Source organism: Ictidomys tridecemlineatus, chromosome 8 (assembly GCF_052094955.1).
Source record: "Ictidomys tridecemlineatus isolate mIctTri1 chromosome 8, mIctTri1.hap1, whole genome shotgun sequence".
NCBI classification, from domain to species: domain Eukaryota; kingdom Metazoa; phylum Chordata; class Mammalia; order Rodentia; family Sciuridae; genus Ictidomys; species Ictidomys tridecemlineatus.
This window is the reverse complement of record NC_135484.1, coordinates 121909534-121930287: the sequence shown is the minus strand read 5'-3', so window position 1 is coordinate 121930287 and position 20754 is coordinate 121909534. Positions and strand designations below refer to the sequence as shown.

Below are 20754 nucleotides of genomic sequence, written 5' to 3'. Positions count from 1 at the left end.
ATAATGAACATTGTTTTTCCAATTTTTTTCAGAAAAAATTAAATTCAGAACAGAAATATGAACAAAACTTAATTATTAGATTAAAAAGTAGACTTTTAAACTTTACTATGCAGAAATAAAAGAGAAGTTAATGAAATTCCTACATACCTGTCTCCACCTTCAAGAAAGCTCCTCCCATCTTGCAAATCATCTGCTAGGCAACCTTTGTGGCCACAGTCAGTAATGACCAGGTTCTGTCCATGGGATGTACTACCACACACTGGATTCCAGTCAGGCATTGAACACATATTTTTTTTTATTTCATCACACCTGTTTTTCCCACAGGTGGACAGTATACAAACCACCTGGAAAGTAAACAGACATCAATATCTTTAAGACTGAGTAATGATAAGAGAACTGAAAACCATCTCAAGGTGGAACACTGACAAACTAGTGTCTATTAAGTGACTATTGGAGTCTAAGAAAGCAGACGGTGTAGAATCACATTCCATCCCATAACTATGAGAGGGTGAAAGAAAAAGGCTATAGAATTGGTATTCGGCATTGTGCAACCAATGTTTAAGTGTGCAAAATCCTTTGTGCCAATGACTCAATTTCTAGGAAGTTGGTGTGAAGTTAACCAGGATAGTTTGAAAGTATTGACAGAAGGATACCAGGATTAGGACAGTCACCATTTACAGGATGACCTTTATATGTAGGGCACTTGCTAAATACTTTACTTGACCCAATTTATTCTTTTAGAGACCCACTAATAAGTACTATTGTCCCCATTTTAACTCTGGGCAAACAATCTTGGGAGTTCACAGAAACCACCTGACTTACAAGGTGCCCAACATTGCACATGACCTCCGGCAGGACACTAAGCAGTTAGGAAGAGGGGCTCCCACTTGGTCTGTTCCTGATTTAATGAGAAAAAAAAACACATTTTTTTTAACCATAAGGATACCTACAGGAAGGCTTGGGAAACATATTTTCTTATAAGATTATAAACTTAATTATATATTAAGTGAATTTTTCTTCCTTTCACTAGAAAGGATGTAAAATTTCAACTATATTGTCTAAATTGATCAAGATTAACAATTTTCCTGATACTCATCACATTAGTTAAACATCATTCTTTTTTTTATAAAAATTAACTTTTTCAGGTTTTTAATTACTGGCACACAGTAGCTTCTGAGGTTTTTTTAAAGTTTCATAAGAATGAATTCTACTTGACTCTCATATTCTTTTTCTGTTCCATCTTGACAATGTCAAATGCAATATTTTCAAAAAACTAGCCTTCAGTTTGTTGTTTTCCTCTTGTTTGTGGCACTTAGGATCAAACCCAGAAGGTTATACTAGAGCCTCAACCTCAGCCTTTTGTGTTTTAAGACAGGGTCTTGCCAAATTGCCCTGGTGGCCTACAGAGTTGTGATGCATAGCATTTTCATGATCTTTCAGTTTGAAGTTGTCTTTCCTTGGGTAGTTTAAAGTAATCTCTAATATAGCAGTTCCTTGGAAGCCACCTAAGATTGCAGTTTTTTGAATAGCTTGGCCCTGTTGCCTCCTGAGAAGACAGAGCCAAGCTGGATCAAAGTACAAGATTGTGGGTGTTTAAGGCTCAATCCGATTTACAACCAGTAAAGAATCAAGGGCTAGGATAAGAGAGAATAGGGACTCAGTGAGATGATCTCAGCAAGTGAGGCTGTGATTTCCCAAGTACCTCCCAATCCCAGTACATGTGGCTGGGAGAATTTAAAGAAACTCACACACCTCCTAGAGGAAGAAGTAGAGAAATTGAAGACCAGGACCTATCAAAGAAAGGCTGTTCAAATTACATTTTAAACATTCACCACATAGAACTAACCAGATTAATTACACTGAATGCTGAAAATGACATTTGGCAACAGGAATTTTTAAGCTGATTGTGGATGTAAACACTGGTAGGTACAACTATTTTGGAAAACTGATTAATAGTATGTAACGATCTTGAACATTCTACTCCCTGGTGTATCCCCAACAAAAACACATACATGCGTGCAGAGCAGACATCTATAGTGGAGCTATGAGTAATAGCAAGACTAGAAACATCCCAAATGTACACCTACAATGGAACATGTTAAATTCACTACAATGAAATACTAAGCAAAGCAGGAAAGTGAATTCACTAAGGCTATTCCCAAAACTGAATTCAAAGATTGAGCAAAAGACAAAAAAAGACTATGCAAATGTGATTTCTGTCACTAAGTTATGGTGACAGAAATGGGGGTAATATTTTATTTGCAGGATAGTGACTGAGAGAAACAAACTAAACAAGTACAATTAAAGAAAAATAGCCACCAAGCTCAAAGTTGATAAGGCTGGTAGGTGGCACCCTTGGGTTGGCACTCTGGCCAGAATAGCATTCACTGAGCCCATGTGACTTTCTAGAAAGAACTTCCACTTGACCAGCAGGCAAGTCTGTACAGTGCTGAGGGACAGTGTAAGTTTCCTTCCCTCCAGGAATCATGGGTCAAACATGCATGATACTGATCAATGAATGAGAAGGGCAGTCAGGGCCATGAGATTTACCATGGTGACTGAAACCCCTACTATGTGCCAGGCATTGCACTAAGTCCCCTTTGGAGATGATCCCACTTAATTCCCCCAACAACCTTGAAAGGGAGGAATGATTTCAAAAATGATTCTCTGATAGATCCAATTTAACACATCTTCTTGGAGGGAATTGGCCCAGGTCACATCATGGTTTTTATTATTAGAAAACATGGATAGTTAATACCCTAGACCCCTCCCTATTCTCAACTCTGCAACCCATCTCCTAGCTCCAGAAAGAGTTAATGCTTTGCTGGTTTGTTCATCTTCAGAGACAGAATGTCCTATATGTTGTTACCAAGTCCCCATTTTGAAATAGGTTCACAGAACCCAAGTCATCCTCAGGTCTGAGTCAATAGGGCTGAGCATTATTTTTCATTTTGCTATAATGTTTATACTTTGTGCAAAAGTTCAACAAAACCATGTATACATCTTCCCCAAATGTTTATGTTTTTGCCCATTTGCTTTATGTTTTCTGATTTTTCTCTTAAGCAATTTTGAGAATCAGCTAAGTCCTATGCACCTTTACCTCTGAATTACATTTTATTTCCTAAAATAAGAATAATCTCTTGCACAACATGAATATCACTGTTTAATGAGAAGATTAATATTGGTAGAGACATTAGCATGATCTCATCTCTTGACTTTTTTCATATTTCACCATTTGACACCTAGTTTCAATACTGTACTTTACACTAAAATAATTACAAGGAAGAGAAAAACAAAATAAAAAAAGAGAAAAAGTAAAAGAAATGAGAAGAAGAGGAATGGCGAATTGCACCATGTATTCGATTGTCATGACTTTTGAGTGTCTGCTCATCTGGAAGAGTCCTCTGACTCACATTTGTTGGATGTTGTGACAGCTTTGAAGAGCACAGGCTGGTTATTTGGTAGAATGTTTATCAATGTAGATTCCTCACACAGGATTTCTGCTATGCACATTGTTGTTTTAAATTTTTGGTACTGAGCATTGAACCCAGAGGCACTTTACTATTGACCCATATCCCAGCCCTTTCTATATTTTACTTAATGACAGGGTCTCATTGGGTTGCTCAGGGCCTTCCTCAGTTGCTGAGGCTGGCTTTGAACTTGTAATTTTTCTGCCTCTACCTCCCATGCTGCTGGCATGGGAGGTAGAGGCAGAAAAGGTACAGAGGTACAGTCATGCGTAGAGGTACAGTCATGTGTCCCATTCAGTGCATTGTATCAGGAGGCATGGTCAGCACTGATTGCTCAGGGAGCTTTGACCCTACCATTCAAGTGGTGCCTGCATGCTCCTCCACTGCAAGGTGATTATTTTTTCCCTGTGTAATTAAGTATCTTGTGGGTATATATTGGAACTATGAAAACACAAGTCTTGGGACTTTTAACCCTGACATTTTGAGTGCAAAATCCAGCACCATCTGCTACCTTCACCATTTCCCTCTATAGCTGGCATTTTTTCAGGATTCACCTGGAACTGAGCCAAGTGCCTTAACGTATCATTTTTTTTTATCTCTCACTAATTTCTAGAGGGATGGATGTCCCATCTATCACACTTGGCTTCCCACCTATGTCACACAAATATATTCAGGATCCAGATGAGTTAATTAATCACTCCATGCTAAAAGAATTCTGAGAAAGGTCACCCCCAGTTCCATCAGCCATAGAACTGAAACCAGCAGATGAAATGGTTCTCACAGATTTTCAAGGAGCAGATGTCCTGGTATAATCCAAAGAAAACTCCTGCCAGAGATGTGAACCAACAGTGGGAAACCCAAGTGTGTGCAGCTCAGACAGGGCCTAAATGGACTGCTGCAATGGCTTTTATGAGACTTAATTTTTCCCTTACTGGAGCCACATTACTATCAATAATAAGCAGCAGTGTCTATAGTGTTGATCTTTAAAGTAAATTCTATTGCTATGAGCTTACCTGCCCAACTATCAAAAAGAATAAAAAACCATTCTAACTGCAATATTCTCCTCTATGATGATTGGTGTTCTTTCTTTCTTTATTATCAATTTCCTGCTTATCACTGAACTATCTGGAAGATTTTCGTATGTTTGAATGATGGTGTTCAATTGATGGTGTTCAGTTTTCTATTTTTTCCTCTCACTATTGAAATTTCTCTCTCTCTCTCTCGCTGTCTCTCTCTCTTTCTCCCCTACTTATAGCTGCTCAACTTCCACAGTGTACCATCCCAGCAGGCAGGAATGTCTTCCTTTATTAAAATCATCTCCTTGGGGGCATTGGAAGGAGAGAGAGAGAGAGAGAGAGAGAGAGAGAGAGAGAGAGAGAGAGAGAGAGAGAGAGAGAGAGAGAGAGAAATCACTACTTCACTACTTCCAGTTAACAGGAATCTCCAATACTCAATCTCACTTTATTTGATGTGTAGTCTTTCAGGAACTGAAGTCACAACAGAAGTTTATGGAAAATCAAGAAATAAGAAAAATACAGGTGAATTTTCTGCCTGCACATGGGTGAGCCTGTAGAGAGACAGCATTATCTGTGTAGAGGACAGGCCTCCCTGAGTCTCCCTCAGGAGACTTTTTAAAGAGCAGCAACTCTTCTCTCAGTAATCCCAGTGGATAGAGTTTTATTTGCCCATTTTCTGTATCTGAGAACCAGAAAAATTGGCTGGATGTGTTTCACATGCACATTGCATGCAAAACAAATATATTAAACACCAGAATAAAGTTTGATGTGGTGGATGGTCACACATCAGGCCTTTCTGAAATTAGTTCTGACTGAGTGAGGACCAAATTCATCTTCCCATCTCACACTGACTCTGGAGCCTGTATTGCTGCCTGTAGAAAGGCAGGCTGGGTTGTTCCAGCTCTTTCTCCTTTCTCCTCTGTTCCAGAGCATAGAGAGGGATTTTCTTATATTATATTTTCTTATATATGAAGCCACTGTACTAATTTTCTAACACCCAGATCTCAGTGGGCCACTGACTTTACAGCTTCCTTCAGTTGATCTTCTGGCTTTGGACTTATGAACAACATGAATCCTAAAAGGTAGACAACTGGGCAAGAGACTGCTTTCCTGTCTCAGGGATCTTGTCCCATCTCTAGCTGTTATTATGGCAATGTCTATTAGTGTTCAAAGAAGCACAGTATCAGTGACCATTAACTGATTGGATGGAATTTGTCACACTGCCCAAACTGCACAGGACTCACTCCCTCTGTCTTCTTCCTAAGGTGGTGGACTTGTGTGTATCTATATCTGAATGAGGTGAGAAATATATTATTCAGTCAAGAAGAAAGATGTGTTTAGGAAGAGTTTTAATTTGGTCTGAGTCTTTTAGTATTTTCAAAGGTCTTTTCTCCACATCCTGCCCCTACCCAAGTATAAAAGAAACACATATTCATTCCAGAAAACATGAAAAAAGCAGCTTCTCTGTTAGGGGAGTTTCACTGTTAAGAAAGATAAGCCACATCCAACTGGTTTAAGCTAAATTTAATTTATTCAATGTATAGCCTATATGTCCCAGAATTGGAAGGAGCTTTTGCAAACTAGGTTTAGAAAGTGAAAATGAATCACAGAAGCCATACGAGGTGGTGGAGCTGGAGCCTTAGCTACAGTGGTAGGAGTTTCTGCTCAGCTTCTGTCTTCTGTGGCCCATAGCTTGGAACTCTTCTTTTTTTGCATTATTAACTCATCAGGATGTGGAATCTTGTGAGAGGGTACCTGACTGGCTGGACTGAGGGCATATGATTATTTCCTGCTTATTTATATTTCTTAATTCCTGTAGAGAAAGGAAGAAAACTGAAATTACCTGGTCACCCATGCATAAGGTAAGGACTTGAAATCAAATTTGGGTGTGGCAACCACACTCCTTGAGGATACCCATGAGTCATGATTTTTACTTCTAGGTATTTAGGCTATTAACATAGGTCACTCTAACACTGAGCCAGAGCTCATTTGCACAACCAATGGATGATGGCACAGTAAAGGGTATGTGGCTTCTGAAGGCAGTGTTCTTTTTTTTTGATTTCTTTTGTTACCCACTCTTGAAGAAGTAGCTGTACTCTTACAAGATGTTCAAGCCAGATGTGGAGAAGCCCATGGCAGAATAAACTGGGGACTCCTCCAGCAAGGACCTACCAGCCGTGTGAGAGTCATCACTGTGGAAATACATGCCCCAGCCCCAGACAAGCTTCCACATGAGACTGCAGCCCCAGTGGCACCAAAGTTGCAGCCTCATGAAAGGCTCTGAGTCAGAGCCTCTGCTGAGCCACTCCCAAAAAATCTACCCACAAACATTGTGAGACAAAATAAATATGTACTATTGCTTTTAAGAAGCTGAGTTTGGGAATGAGCTATTACCCAGCAAAATGTAACAAATATATTGTTCCACCCAGACCCCTGGAGAGCCTTTGAACTGTCTGTTGGGGGAGCTATTGTTCATGTCCCCACCTGTCATCTTCCCCAGAAAACTGTTCATAGTGATGTACACTGTCTCCCCATGTCCTTCTTTATCTCCCACTCCCTGGCATGATATGCAGCCACATCTTAGGTATTTAGTCCAAAGATCTCTCTCCTTTATCTCAAAGAGGAAATGGCCCTGTGGTGCAGATCATACTCCAGAGCTCCCCAAAGAACAGGTGAGGTGACACTGCTCTTGAAAACACACCTTTTCTGTTTCTCTCTTCCTGTTTTAGTCAGCTTTGGTGTCACTGTGTTAAAAATACTCAACAAGTACAATTGTAGAGGAGGAAAAGTTTACTTTGGCTGGTGGTATCTGAGGACTCAGTCCATAGATGCCTGACTCCATTGATCTGGGCTCAAGGTGAGGCAGCACATCATGGCAGAATGGCCCACCAGAGGAAAGGTGCTCAGCTCATGGGGAGGTCAACAGAGGGTGGAGGAGAGATGGTGAGAGAGAGGAGAAGAGAGATATGGAGAGATAAAGAGACCCACTGGAAGAAGAACCCTTCCAGAACATGCCCCAAGGACCCACCTCCTTCAGGCATGCCCACCTGCATATAGCTACTAGCCAGTCACTCCATTCAAACTTGGATGTACTAATAAGGTTATAGCTCTCATAATCCAAATATTTTATCTCTGAACATTTCTGCATGAACAAGAGATTTTGGGGGACACTTCACACAGAAACCATAACATCTCCTATCTTGCTTTCTTCACTCACTGCTTGAGAAAATATCCTCAGTACATAACTTCCCATCTCTGGTTCTGTTTATAGGAAACCTAAGATAGAATGTAGCTAGAAAGAAACAACAAATGCTGTAAGAAAATTCCATGGATAGGGTTGAATAATCAATAAAACTTATTTCTCATGGTTCTGGAAGCTGGGAAATCCCACATCAAATTGTCAGCATGGTTAAGTTCTGATAAGAGTTCTCTCCTGGCATGTAGATGACCTCCTTCTCACTATGTTCTCATCTCAGAGAAAGAGGGAAATAAAGCTATCTGGGGTCTTATAACTGTCATGACCTAATTACATTCCAAAGCCATTGCCTCCTAATATCATTGCATCAGGTGTTATGATTCTAACATATAAATTTTGGGAGGACACACACTTTAATTTCATAGTAAATGACAGGCAGTCAAGCACAATGTTTAACCAATGCAGCCCACCCTTTTGCCAGCTCGAATATCTATCTATCTATCTATCTATCTATCTATCTATCTATCTATCTATCTATCTATCTATATAAAGTATACATATTTATACTTTTCAAGGTGTTCTTCCCAAATAACCACATTTTCCTGTTTCAACAGAGACATCCACCTTCCCCTGAAGGGAAATAATTCATATCTTGTCAATGAATGCAATTAGCCACAAATGCATATACTTCCTGGGTCTTGTTTAGTCTTCTATTCTTTTGTGATGCTGTTTTAATACCTTGTAGCTTATGAAATGATAAATGTAACCACCCTCATCTACCATTGTCAGCAAAAGAGAAGAGAGAGAGAGGATCAGCATTATTTAAAATATTTAATATTTTGACTAGGAAAATTGGAACAATAATACCTGATCTTGCTGGGAGCATCAATCAGGCACATGTATATTGATGCAATCATTTAACAAGTAGTTTTAGATGATCTACCAAGAGCCAGAACTGGGGCCAGGAGCTCTGGAGACACAAAAGTGAATGAAGCAAAAATAGTTCCTGCCCACTTGGACCTTCTATTAAGTGAAGTTGAACATAAGTAACAAATCACAATCCTGAGGAAGGTTTCCAACAGATACACTGTCAGCTCTTCTCCTGTGCAGGTCACCTTGCTGATGCTTAGCTGTCTCCTACTTTCAGCCTTCCAGAATTCAGAGACTGTAAGGTGCCTTTTGTGACTGTAAAAGTCTTTCTGAAGAGAGAGCCACATCCCAGTGCTAAGCAGCAAATGGAGGGAAGAGTTCAGTTTTCTCCACAGAGCATCAAGTTGGCACCATATTGGCTGAGTCTTGTTGTCATTTTGCCGTGACTGTAGGTTTATGGAAAAATGTTAAGCCCTACCAGGAGGCAGAGAGAAAGGCTTTTATCCTATGCCTGACTATAAATCCCACTGCTTCATGGGAAACCCCCACCCACTTAAATGTGCACAAACTTTCATTTCAACCACTTTGCAAGGTGTTGGCTTAGACTCCTGAGAAGCCTAGCAGGCAGCAGGTCCATGTCTGGCTGGGAAGAACATGAGGAGAACACAAAAGAAGGAGGAAAATAAAGTTATGTATTTTGCCAATGAACTTGCAGACCCTGAACTTCATGCAAAGGGGAAAGTTTAAAACAATGCATTTTGGTGGAATCTCTGTAGCCCGCACCTTACCTCCCCAGCATGCTTTCTCCCTAATGCCCATTCTCATTGCCATCTCTGCCCTTTACTACCTGGAACCTCTTGGCTGTCTTTGTCCTCCTCTTGGACCCACCAATCATCTGGACCCACGAGTCTTAAGGCCTAGGCGTGACATATGTATACCATGTGTAAACACCACTCACCATTAACAGCACCACCAAATGAGAATCAGTGTCACAAGGGTAAGCTTCAAAGTGGCTTAGGGTTGGAAGTGCCTGGAATAAAAGCCAACTTGATGTCTCAATTAACACATTTCATAATTCTATTTTCTGTCCTTGCAGGTTTGTAGTCACCTCCCTCTAATTTCTGTGAGAGACAGAGATGGGGTTGATAGAGAGGAAGGAACTTAGTAATGTGATAGTTTTGTGGATGACTTGATACACAGGCTTGAATTATGCACATTAGGCAAATTAGGAAATGAAGGAGGAAGACAAAAAAGACAGAATGACAGTAGGAGAAAATGTCATCCCAAGTAATAGTATTAATATAGATTGAGGCTTGGCTTGTGAGTGTGGCTGTAAAAATTGAGAGCAGAAAAACACCAGCCACATTGTCTTTTATTTCAGGATGCAAGAGAGAAACTATTGCCAGACACTTTCTTCCCTGCTGGGGACAAACCAACTATGTGGCTGCTCACTAAGATAACGGGGTGGACTCCATTTTGGCCCAACCTGTTTGTTGACCCTAGTGAAGATCTTTGATAGAAATAAAGTTAAATACACAGAGAACCTGGGAAAGGTCAGCTTGGAAGACGTGGTGGTCTCTGAGAGTGTTCAAAGAACTTTGAAACGTCTCTATGGACTGGGCAGCCTGAAAGCCCACCCTAGGATGGCTTCTTCCAGGGCTGCCTAGCCCCATCTTATTCACACAGGCAAGTGCTTGCAGAGGGCAAAGCAGGCCCTGCTGAACCCATTGGCACATACAGGTTTTCAGAGGCGAGGGCCATGGGGAACAGAAGACCCCCCTCCACCTGAGCCATCTCTGGCTTTATTTCCCTGCCTCCAGTTTCTCCCCAGCTTGTTTCTGTCCTCTGTTCAACTTACACACACCTGTTTACTGATCTTTCCAAGCCATGAAACCCATCTGATCCCTTCTCACTTACATATCTGTCATGGATCCCCAGTCCTAAGTCTTGTCACCTGAGCATGGCATTCCAGACCTGTCATAACAAGAAGAGCTTTCTCTGGAGCCCTGCCATCTTCCCCTCACATCTGAGACTTCCACCCAAGCCCAGGTCCCCCCAGCCTGCCAGTTACTTTGCTTCTACATGGATGCACACCTGCTGTGGTACTGGGCCTTCCTTTGGCTTAGGTCTGCCCCACTCCTTGTTTTTTTCCAGTGGGCTCTCTGTCTACCCAGGTCAAGTCAAAGTTCAAGAGGCTCCTTGCTTAAGCGTTTCCAGGCATTTAAGTTGCCTTTGCATATTCCTGAGGACCTCTCTTTGAATCTCTGCATTCTCACAGTTCTCACTGCTTTGTAAACATTTGCCTGTGTGTCTGGTTTTCCTAGGACTGATGCTCCCAGAACACAGAGAGAGGAGAGGACAAGTGGTTTCAGTTTCTGTATATCTGCAGTGTCTCACATAACATAGACCTTCAATCAATGAGCAGAGAAGAAAGAGAGGGAGAGAGTAAGAGACAGAGGAAAGAGTGTGCAGGAAGAAGGGGAAACATCTATAGCATTGTTATCTGTGTCACAATGCTATTGTCATTTAACATGGCCAGCCAGTTAAAGACAAGATGGGCCGAGTTCACTTTAGAACTTCCTCAATGTACAGATATTAGCCAGGCTACATGATGCATCTAGTGACTGAGAGCTAACCTAGGCTTTGGAGATCCAGATCTCCAAAAGTTGAATCCTATTGAAGTCACTGCCACTGGTGAGGTCATGTGAGCTTCCACTCTATTGTCAGCAAAATGGGAGGAAGGTATTGAGGATTCAACAAGGCAAAGTACTTGAAGGACTTTGCCCAGAGCCTGGAACATAGCACATGATCATTAAAAACTAACAGACTGGTCTCAGCCTGGGAAAGCTACTATTATTACAGATCACCCATGCATGGCCTCTTACAAGCCTCTCCTGCCCAGATTCTTCCCCATGATCTAAACTTCTCATTCTCTTTGCTGCCTGGATAGACATGTCAGGGAATGGCCAATAGCCACTGGCATCTTGGTGATCAGGAAACATTGTCACTGTCACACAAATATCCACCAAAGCACCTTGGCTATATCATTGTCTTAGAAGCAGAAGACTTAGCAAGGATCCATAGATCTGAAAGCAGGAGGCTTAATTCTTCCACTGTGATCTGTGAGCTTGGAGAACCCAGAATGGGTACTGAACCCATGCAGAGGGGCTTCCCATCAAGATAAAATTGTGTTTTCCCCTCATGTTTGTAGGGTGTGGTGTCCCTTCCTGGAGCAGCAGTGCCTCCTCCCAAGCCAGATGGTGCCTGTCTGTGTAAATGTTGGCACAGCAGCCCAAGAAACTTGGTGGCATTTCCAGGTTCATTTGTTAAGACCTTCTTGGGAATTGGGGAAGAAGGTGTACTGGTTTTCTCTTGATCACCGAAATACAACAGGAAGTCCAGAGATATTAGACCAGTGTCACTCTTGCAGGCTGTGCAGATCCAGTTCAGGACAAAGGACATATTTCCCTGCACTCATGGTGTCAGAGAGATATTTTCAGCTCCAGCCCTCTCCAGGCACTGGCTTCCACTGAAGTGTCCGCTCTGCTCAAGGCTACATCTTCTTCCAAAAACAGCAGGCCTCCAAAGACTGGTAAAGCCTGGTAATAATATCACAGACCCTGTCCACAATCAGAGTGATGGCCCATCTTCAGAGTCCTCACAGGGTTGGCTGATGGCTTTGTTCAGGTTCATCACAGCCCAGTCTCTCTCACTATGATACTTGCTTTTTGAGGGGGTCCTGCTGTTAGGTACAAAGCCAGGGCCTCGTGCACATGGAAAGTACTCGGCCATTGAGTGACATCCTCAGCCTCCAGCCCCAATCCTTTTCCTCCCTCCCATCCCACTAAATGTCCTGAACATTGTCCATCCCAGAAGTTACTTCCTGAGGAATCTGCAACCTCCAGCCCATACTAGGAGGAAGGGACCAAGGTGAGGCTAGAACACAAGAGCCAACACTCTTGATGATGACACCTGTGGTCTGTTTCTATGGTGTTGGGCCCTGAATCAGGATCTGGGAATGAAGTTCTTCACAGACGACCCTGTACTCCATGTCTTCCATGTTTTAAAGGTGCCAGGTACCAGACTTATAACTACTGACAGGAGTGCTAACCTTACTTCAGGAAGAGAGGACAGGATGTTTGAGAAGTAGCTATTGAGCACCAAGTCAATCTAGGGGAACACAGAAGCCTTGCCAGAGGCAGGGGTGGTTGAATCAGGACCAGGGAGAGTGAGGACAAGTTAGTCAGGCCAAGCGAGGCAAGGGGAAATAAAGGCTTGTTCCAAGAGTAAAGGCATGATAAGTTGGAGCATTTGGATAGTCAGGAAAGTTCTGGATCCTCTCTGTGGGATGTGGCTTTAAAAGACACTCACAGTTGATGACTTCCTCTTTAACACACTCACTGCTCCACCCAAGGAGTAGTGGGCTACATCTTCTGGCACTTTGGATCAAGTGGCTTCCTGTGCAATAGAATGCAGCAGAATTGACAAATTGCCAGTTTGGGGCCTCATACTGAACAGGGTTGGCCCTTCCCACCATCGTTCTGGAAGCCGAGGTCATGCTGTGAAGAAACTCACACCATGACTGAACGATGAGACATCCATGAAGAAGGGGCAACCACATGGAAACACACCATGGGGTCAGGCAACTGAGGGAGTCTCCTGGACTTTCTAGCCCAGTGGGACCTAGAAGGTCACACCAGCTGAGGGCAGTGAGTGAACCCCACCAATGCCACATGGGGCAGAACTGTCTAGCTATGCCTTACCTGAATCCCACCAATGCCACATGGGGCAGAACTGTCTAGCTGTGCCTTACCTGAATTCTGGACCCACTGAATTATGAGAAGCAATAACGTAAGAAATGATAAAGTTTGTTGTTTTCAGCCTTGAAAATTTAAGTTGTCTTGTTACACAGCAAGAGCTGATGGTAACATTCTCTAGTGGGAAAACATTCCAGATACACATGCATACCCAATAGCTCAAATTTATTGAGTACCAATACTGTGCCTGGCTCTGTCCCCAGTATTGTTGCTCATTTTCTGCAAGACATGTCAGGTCTTGATTTACATGTGCTTATACACCTAATCATATCATTAAAATTTAATCCAAATTTTTACATCCAGTTTTATCAGGATTTCCCCCTGCAATTAAAGTCTATCTTATTTGTGTATTTAAGCACTGATGGCCCTGGCTACAAAGTCACACAGCCTGTCTACTAATCCCTGCCAAGAAGCAAGAGGGGTGGGGTGTTGGCCTGGGTGGGTCAGAGTTCCAGGGGCCCTGCTGCTGCCTGGAGCCAGTGCCTAGGGAGTCAAGGCTCCCTGACCTGTCAGACCTGTCATCTGCAGCAGCCAGGCCTTGGCACAGCAGGGAGGCCTGCTGCAGAAGCCCATGCCATGCATCACTGCAGCTGGGTCCACAATCTCAACTTCCCACTACTCAATCTCCATTGAGAAAATGGAAGTGGGTCAGACATGAATGAATGGTGGGAATACAGAATTGACCAATAGCGTTAGATCATTTACAAACCTGATTGGCCAAAGTCTGGACCAATAGCATTGGTACATTTTTCAAACTCTAATTAGCATAACTTTGAGCCAATCACAGTAACCCAAGTGCTATATAAGACCTCTTGCCAAACACATTTAGCAGAAGATAACTGAAGACAATGGCAGAAGAAGACTGTGGAAGAGAAGAAGAAGTCAGAAGAGAAGAAGACGGCGGAAGAGAAGACGACCCATCCTCACGCAGTGTGTTGAACTGCGAGTCTTCTACACTGATCTTCAACAAATACTTGCTCCATCTGGCCTGAGGACTCCATTCTTCGCGTTTGTGGGAGAAGACCTTTAAAAGAAAAAGACGTTGAGGGTGAGTTGCTGGGGTGTGCTGCTCTCCACAAAATACCTTTATTTAATTTATTTATTTCTATGCAGTGCTGAAAATGGAACCCAGGGCCTAGCACGTGCCAGGTGAGTGCTCTACAGCTGAGCTACAACCCAAGCCCTCCCACCCCACCCCAAGTCTTGATCGTTCTTATAGTGAGTATTTGCTTTTAGTAGTTGTTCTTGTTATTGACAAATCTAAAAGATGTTTTTGTCTTTCTTGTGAAAATTGTTTTTCTCAAAACTCAGTATATCTATGGTTGAGGTATCTGAAAGTTAGGCTTCTGGATCCTGATGTAAGAAAACGTAGGGTAGCTAGTACTAAGTTCAGGAGGAACCAGGAAAAAATATGCAGGGAAGATAAAAAGAACCCCTGAAAAATGTGACCTCTCAGGTCTTGATTTACATGTGCTTATACACATAAACAGGTTTTTCATCATATGATTAAAATTTAATCCAAATATTTTAAATCTAGTTTTATCAGGATTTTTCCTCACAAGGTAAAGTATATCTTACTTGGCTTTGAACTTAAATAGTTATTGGATAATTAATGTAATAACTAATTTTGCTAGAAATAATTAAAAATAATAAAAGAATATTGTTTTCTCATTTACAGGTTAATTTTAATTATTACTTTCATCCAAGGTTTAGCCTTTTTGTTTTTAACAACTATCAGTGTAAGAATGTTAGCATTTGCTACTTTTTTTTCAGAACTAGGTTAAATCCAGAAAGATTTTTGCAAAGGCATTATCAAGTTTGGAATTGACTAGTGAGAACTGACAGGACGATATTCAACTGTTTCTTGAGTGATTCTGTTCAGTTTTTTAGTTTGTATATGTGCAGTTCCTTTAATTAGGATATACCAATTAGGGGAAAACTATTGCCAATTTTGCTCTTTTTCTCTTTCTCTTTCTCTTAAATAAAAGATCTCAGCATAAGAGAAAGAAGAGCTTTGTCAGACACTGAAGAAGGGACGGGGATCTCTCCTCCTAATCTGGACCTCCTGTCATGGTAAGTATAAGGAAATAAGAAAATTGGAGTTGAACTCAATTCTAAAAATTTAGCTGAACACTAATCCATACTTACCCATTTCTGTTTTTGTTAGAAATCATTTTTCTTTCCCCTAGAATCTCTCTTCTTTTATTATTAGTAATGATAGGGTACTCCAGTGTATGGAGCAGTTTCATTTCTCTTAACTTGAATTCTGTGACCTGGACACTAAGTCTCATTTTAAATCAGCTAGTGAATGGAACCAAAGAATAACATATGGTTCCTGGACTCTAGGTTTTTCATTCCTTTTCTAGGAAACTGGCCTGGAGTATAGCTCAGTAGTATCCCAAGGCTCTGGGCTCAATCCTCAGTATCAAAAGAAGAAAAAAGAAAAGAGAGAAAAAGAAATTTCTAGGAAGTAGGATATAGTGACAATGATTTTTCATCTGAATAGTCTTTACTTTTTTTAATTGGCAAAATTATGTATATTGTGTGCAATGTTCTTTGAAGTGTGTATATATTGTGGAATGGCTACATTGAGCTAGTTAACATGTGTTACCTCACAAAGCAATTCCCTATATTTCCTATGAGTCTTGCTCTCTTTCCCCCCACCCTCCTTTCTTGCCCTTTGGTACTAGATATTGGACCCTGGGCTTAGCACATGCTAGGCAAGTGCTCAACCGCTCGGTTACATCCCCAGCCTATCTATGTCTCTTCAAAGCAGTATTTTGATTCGGTAGTAGGGTAGCAGATCTGCATTCCCCTGCTTGAATCTTTGACTGAAAAGAACATATCATGGACAGTTTAGTGATTTCTGGACCATTTGGGTCCAGGGAAGGCAGAGAAGATGGAGCAACAAGCCAACTACATTTTTATTAATCTTGAGGACATATAAACAGCACTTCAAATCTTAAGAGAAAAATGATTCTCTGTAATATTGCCCTGTTTCTACCTTATGGTGTTTCCTAGATCCAAACTGTTTCATGCTGGTGCACAAAAAAGGAATTGAAAAGACCATGTTAATTTCAAGCTTGATTAGGGGTGTGTATGGAAAATGCTCTTAAAATTAAAAACATAGTAAAAGAAAACAAAAAAGGCAGTTGTGCAGAAATGTCATATGAAAAAGAGGAGAAAGGTAACTGTTCTCTTCTTAAAGGTAGACTCTTTTTTCTTATTTTGTGGGCATTACAACTTTCTAATTTCTTGGACCCAAACATTAACATTAATATTAACATTACTCTTAATTCTCTAGACTACATTTTATTTTACTACCTGTCTCAGTTTTTTTTTTTTTGTGGTGCTGGGTCTTAGTTTTTAATGAATTGAAAAAGTGCTTGCCTTGTATTTATATGGTATGCTATGCCAATGCTAATGTTTATCAAATTATGGGCTTATGAAAGCAAATCTGTTCTATATGGAGACTTTGTCCTTCATCTTATACCACATAGCTAGAAACAAATAGCATGGTCCTCTTCTTGGTGCTGCTGGGATCTCTTTGGACCCAACTATCTTCCTTGTGTACTTCCTGCCCCTGTGCTGCATAAACGTTGTGGAGACACCTCTATGTGTGATAGTTGGGGAACAGCTTGACCATGGTGCATCCTGCCCCCCACATAAAACATTATAACAAAAATTTTTTTAATTCTCATTTGTAATTCTACCACCAGAACTTATGGTTGTATGTTTTCCTAAGTAGTCCTTGTCATTCATATATCTACATATATAGTTACAATAACATAATGAAGTCTTTTGCTCATTTCATTCAATGCATTAAATGTTTTCCTATGTTGATTTACTGGATTCCTAAAGATCATTTTACTAGCTACATAATATCTTGCAAGTTATTGAGGCTTTGATTCACTCATATGGTATACATTTAATATACCATATTATCTTAACATTCAGATTATATGTCCTTAATCCTTAGTTTTGTGTAAGAAAGGAGTATTGAATTTTGTTTTTGATGTATATTTCTGTAGTAATCTAAAGGTAACATCCTCTCCTGCCTCTTGTAATCTTAAAAGATCTAAAATGATATTTATGTCTCTTTGAGAGACCAGGCATTATGAAACGATGTTTTTATTTTTAGTATCGAAAATCTTAAGCATAGACTTATATGAGGAAAGAATTTATAGTGAACTCTCATATATATCAATTGCAGTAACTATCAGTTTATGACTACTTGTTTTATCTGATTCCTACTCTGTGCTCCCTAGCCCTTTGAATTGATTTGACCAAATTTCAAGGATTGTAGCAAGGGAAATATATTTTCAATGAGTATAAATACTAGCCCCAAGAATAGTGTATGGACAATACTGACAGTAAGAAGACAGGTGATTACTTATACATTTTTTGAACATGAACACTATATATATATATATATATATATATATATATATATATATATATATATATATATTAGTTCATAGGATTTAATTGTTCAGCAGTCTTCTCTTATGTACTTTAAATATTCATATTTAATGTTGACTTCTCCTCTGAAGTATGTACTTAACTTTCTTACCTGCATAATTTAGCCACTAGCAGAAACCCTCATGAAACTCTGGTTGACTGATCCCTTTTTGGGATTTTGCAAGTGACCCTGCTAGTGACAGAGCTAGGTGGAGCCAAAGAAATATCAGATTCTACATCACCTGGCATTCCTGAGTAATACCAGAAAATCAACAACGTGGAATGCATTTTTTAATACTAATGAATAAGTTCATATAGCCTAAGCAAAATCTGTTCCCAGCTTTTTATCACACCACTACTTTCCAGTTATGCCTCTTCCCTGTTTCCCTCCCTATTAACTGTGTCAAGTTGGGTTTCCTTTTATACCTGTAAAATCACAGAGACTATAATAAAATTAGGCAGTTAGTTAGTTGGTCCTAATGTTAATTAAATTTTTGAGGTTAAATGCAGTTCTGTGTAAAGGGAGACATTTTTCTTTCTTTTTTAAAATATTTTTTTAGAGGTTGATGGAGCTTTATTTTATTCATTTATTTATATGTGGTGCTGAGAATCGAACTCAGTGCCTCACACTTGCCAGGCAAGTACTCTGCTACTGAGCTACAACCCCAACCCAGGGGGACATTTTTCTGAAGCCTTATAGGTAATATGAGCTGAGGCAGTATTTTTTAAAAAGAGCATTTATTTGATTTAACTGAAAATAAGTACTTCATGGTCTTGTCTTGCTGGCTTAATTGTCAGTTCTCATATGTTGAAAACAATTTTCTTTCAGTGTTCAGTAGCTACTTTGGTTAGGTACATTCGTCTGGATTAGCACCAAAGTGAGTGTGCTAACAAGAAGGAATAGGTAAATGGCTTCTTTTTCCTTTTTTTTTTTTTCCTTTTCTTCTCTTTTTAAAAAGCCTGCTACATTATTTCAATTCTGAGCTGTTTTGAGGGTCAGTGGAAAACTGGGTCGAGGAATCACATAAAGAAAATGAGTGCCTCTGTAAAATGATCTTAAAGACAGTAAAAGTTTAGGCCTTATACATTTCTGTGAGTTAAAAAGCTAGTTAATGTGATGCTGAGAAGGTATGTCTAAAGTGTACTTTCAGGTAAGAATTTTTAAAAGCTGTCCCCTCTTTCTCTTTTATAGCATTTCCTACCTATTCCCTGTTGGTTCATGAGAACATTTTTTTCTTGATTCAGGATTCTCTCTCTTTTCCTTTTATTCCCATTAAGTGTAAACATTAAGCCTTCTTTACGTCAAGAGATACCTTTTAATAATGAAAGTAGGATTTTTTTAAAGCCAGTACTTATGGTAGAAAAGTGGGTTCTTTTTTAAAAAAAATTACTTCCCCCTGTTCTTTCACTCATTAATTGACTTCAAAGGAAATGAGTGGAAAGGCATAATATAGTACAGATCAACACAACATTTTTCTTTTTTTGTATTATTATTTTTTATTTGTTTTAATTAGTTACACACGACAGTACAATGACCTTGACATATCATACATTTGAATCAGATGGGACATAATTCAACATTTTTCATCTAACAAGTTATTTTGGTGTTTATAGGAGTGGAGCCATTTACAGACTTTAGTACACTTTAGGTAATTACTCTTTCCAAGACCACTAAGCTCTATCATATCAGCCTTATTAAAGTGCATCACTTAATTAAGTATTTTTTTTAAAATATTAGTTATTGATGGACCTTTATTCATTTATTTTTTTATATGTGATGCTCAGAATGGAACCCTGTGCCTCACATATACTAGGCAAGCACGTTACCATTGAGCTACAACCCCAGCCCTCATTAAACATTTTTATTTCGGCTACATAAGAAACAAAAGTTGTTTTCTTTTTTTTTTTTATAATTTTGCTTTTAAAATTATTTGATTATCAGCTACAGTTTCTTAACAATTATCCTGGAATGCTTGTAATCCTAGGGAAATAATTTTTTATAATAATAATAAAAGTATATTTAATAATGGAAGTTTCATAATTTTTCATAGCATTTTATAAACCATTTGTAAAATTACATTTTTATAATTTGAAGCTATTTAAAAATTTTAAATATTAATCTTTATAAAAGGCCCTTAAAAAGTTCATGTCTCAAAATAAAATGGTTTAGTCATTTTGTAGCAAAGATTACTAGAATGATGGTTGAGGTCATTGTTAAATTGTGAGTAATTGTGAGAAATTAAAGCTGAGAAGTCTCTCAAATGCTTATAAATTCATTTAAAAGTAAGAAATTACATGGCAATATAAGTATTTTTAATTAAAAATAACTTCTTATTCAAAAATTGTGTAAATTTTCTGATCTCTTTAATGCTTGATTTAATAGATGACACATTCTCATATCTACTCTCATATTCAATCTATTAAAATATATTTTATTTCAAATGTGAGGAAAATTCAGCCATTCATAAATAGGTAGTTAGAAAAGCGAAGAATATTTTAAAAGTGTTTTAGATATTTTAGTATTTTCTTTTAATACTACACCAAAACTTGACAAGTGGTAGTTCCTTAATTTTGTTGCAGTGTGAATCTAAAACTATAAGTGAACCTCTTTGTTCTATTTTAACCGTTTTTGATCTGTCTTGTAATTTTTTGGCAGGTGTGTGGTTCTGGGGATCAAAACCAGGGCATTGTGTGTGCTAGGCAAGCACTTTACCCCTGAACTCCAGCCCTTATCTTGCACTTTTATCCATGCATGATTTGAAATATCATACATTGGTCATTAGGAAAATAATAGGTTCATTATGCAATGCAGGTCTTTCAACTGTTGACATATAGTGAATTTTTAAAACATATTTGATATATCACACTGATATTATCACAAAATTTTTGAGTATTGGAAAGCTATCAAATTCATGGTGGCAGAT

The 20754-nt window shown here is 39.4% G+C and overlaps 1 pseudogene across 1 annotated transcript in view; it reads left to right on the top strand.

Moving 5' to 3' along the window:
• The first annotated feature begins 18960 nt into the window (after window positions 1-18960).
• Window positions 18961-20754, top strand: part of LOC144365792 (phosphatidylinositol-3,5-bisphosphate 3-phosphatase MTMR3-like) — a 54879-nt pseudogene continuing 53085 nt past the window's right edge. The window contains exon 1 of the transcript XR_013424552.1: window positions 18961-18981. The product of XR_013424552.1 is annotated as a phosphatidylinositol-3,5-bisphosphate 3-phosphatase MTMR3-like (transcript). The remainder of the gene's footprint in view (window positions 18982-20754) is intronic.